This window comes from Coenobita brevimanus, chromosome 73, assembly GCF_032717465.1.
Source record: "Coenobita brevimanus isolate Jiangsu-jjx chromosome 73, ASM3271746v2, whole genome shotgun sequence".
NCBI lineage: Eukaryota > Metazoa > Arthropoda > Malacostraca > Decapoda > Coenobitidae > Coenobita > Coenobita brevimanus.
Window position 1 is genome coordinate 11,309,479 of NC_137026.1, and position 3,107 is coordinate 11,312,585.

The window sequence follows — 3,107 nt, forward strand, 5'->3', positions numbered from 1 at the left end:
ATTATGAGGGCGGGGGTGGGGAGGGACCGTGTGAGCAAGGAGGTAGACAGCGGTGGTACTGCTAGAAGGGAAAGAGAAAAGAAAAAAATATATATTCCTTCAGGATGAGACACTCTTCCCTTTCGACCCTCCCACCTTCGACTCTCTCTCTCTCTGTCTCTAATACATCCCCTATCAGTCCTCCCACCACTTCTTTCTTTTTTCTTTTACTCCTATCTCTCTTTTCCCTTCCCTCCTCCTCTACTTTCCTCTTACTCATCCCTCCCTCCGGTATCCTATCTTAGAGAGAGAGAGAGAGAGAGAGAGAGAGAGAGAATTACTAACAGGGCTTTTAGACATAATTGTCTCACTCATTTACTACACTTTTTCTCATGTTAATATAATTCATTCCATGTTACTGGCACGATGTTATGCAAAAATCACTTCTCTTCGATATATTAATGTAAATCAAATGGAATTTAATAATCAGATGGAGTTTGTAGCAGCGAGTTTGATGGAAATGTGAAGGAAATTTGTCCTGACGCGAGATAGAAGGATAAATTTAAACCTTTCACCTTTTATTTTTCTTGCCATGAGACGATTATATTCAGCATAAGAATTTATATAAATTTATTGCCAGACGCCTTAATCCAGTAAGGGGTGGCCACAAACAAATCGCCTCTCTGTCTCCCTGTCCCTCGCCATTTCACTGCCCTTCCCCCACCTCACACTCCCTCTCCCATATACCTCTCCACTCCATCCCTCCATCTAATCCTCGGCCTTCCTCTCCCTCTGAGAATCTGAATTAATAAAATGATTACTCATTGCTGCATTTAACACATATTCGTAAAATATTTCCAGGCTGAATATAATCCGTATGTATACCCGTCTTACCCTAACCTGGCCAAGATTTTCGTCCTTTTTTTTTTTTTTTCACAACATCTTATCCACAGCACTTCTTTGTGACTTGCGTCATATTCCATTGATAATCTCTTGTAACAACTTAGCTTTCAAGATGGAGAGATGGCAATTTAGGTCAAGTCAGAGTGACAGGGGTATCGCCAGGGAGGATATATTGTAAAAGACGCCATTGAACTGAAAGAGTTAAGGAATTGACGTGGAGGATGCTTTGAAGATGCGGGATTGAGAGATGATTATACTCTCTCAACTTGGTCTAAAATTGTCATCATCTTCCCATCGTGAATGCAGGGTTGTAACAAGAGATTAGAATATGATGCTGGTCACGAAGAAGTGCTGTGGAAAGGATGTAGAGTCATAGTAGTTTCTTTTTCTGCGATTGAGCTACGTCAATCACGCTGCAAAAGGACGAGAATCTGAGCAAAGTTATGGTGAAAGTTATAGTGGTGATACATGTATGGATTTATTATTATTATTATTATTATTATTATTTTGTCTTACTGGGCATAAATGAACTCTTGAATTTGGGGCTACAGGTACCTTTTCGGGATGGGCAGATCGGTACCGTTAGCGCTAGTGAGCGAAAATATGACATTTGGTAGGGTGTGGACGCCTAAGCAAAGCTCGGAACCAAAAACTTGTTCTTGCAGAGATTATTAAAGCTACAGAGGATACACGTTTGTCATTGAAAAACTTGCTAAAAAGAATTATAATAAAAATAATAAAAATAGTAATATGTTCTAAAAAAGACAGAAAATAGAAAAAAAAAAAAAAGCACCAAAAAATGTGTTATTTGAAATCGATTTAAGCTACATCGAACCTACGCACATCGTTCGAAAGTTTAAGAGAAGGCAATGGGTGTCAAACTTACGTGACTTCTAAAAATTCAACACAGTAAGTGCCCGACTGAGCGCTATACCCTTATTATCCCGTAAACAGTCTCTCTCTCTCTCTCTCTCTGCTATTATCCAAGCTCCAGCGGACGGACGCACATCGATGGAAAGGTTATAGAAAAGAAGTAGGTGTTACATAAATAGCCTTTTCTAAAATTCACCTCCGAGTTGCTGAAGAAGTCGAAAAACCAGATCTGGGTTATCTCGAATTCTTTTTTAAGTCATGGCGGACCTACGCACATCAGTGAAAAACTATAATACTAACATTAGCAAGTTTGTACAATGGAAAATGGTCCACACCTATAATTTCACGCTTTTTTCGTCTAGTAAGTTCAGTTTCTTATCATTCATAGTTATTTCTTCAGACTATTCGCTCATCTGCCTTTAATTTAAACCATTTGTGACTGCGACACAAGCATGATTTATAGCAGATAATTGCTGATAATCATGAAGCGATGTTCATCATGACTAAATACAAGATGAAGATTAATATTGGCTAATTGTGTGTGTTGAGGCATATGGAGTTACCTTCGTAATTAATTTCGTTGTAATCCATTCTCCTGGAAATATTGTGTAATAGCTGATCAAACTGCCGGACGATGATTGATTAAGGACAAACATCCCGATATTATAAATCATGATATGTTGTTTAAAAGATCTGGGTACACATTTTATAATATCCCTGAATGATAGGTCGGATTTATTTTTTCTTATTTTTCTCTTTTGCGTCACTTCTCATTTCCTTTCACACACACACACACACACACACACACACACACACACACACACACACACACACACACACACACACACACACACACACACACACACACACACACACACACACACACACACACACACACACACACACACACACACACACACACACACACACACACACACACACACACACACACAAAGAGCCTAAACTATAAAAAGGGAAATTATCAAGACCTAAAGAAGTATTTCTTAGAAGTTGATTGGGAAAATGAGCTTAGAGGACAAGATTAAAAAGCTGTATATAAAAAATTCTGTGAATTTTATGAAATAGGAGTCCAGAAGTACATCCCACAGCACAAAGAAGCAGATAAGAAAATACAGAAATGGTTCAATACAGAATGTAAAAAATCAAAAGAAAGAAGAGATTTGTTGTGGAATAGATACAGAAGACACAATAGTGAAAGGGCGTATAATAATTACAAACAGGCAAGAAACGTTTATACAAGAATAAGGAGGGAAGCCCAAAAACAGTTTGAGGAGGATATAATAAATAAAAGTAGTGATCAACCAAAGCTGTTTTACAGCTACATCAGAAGC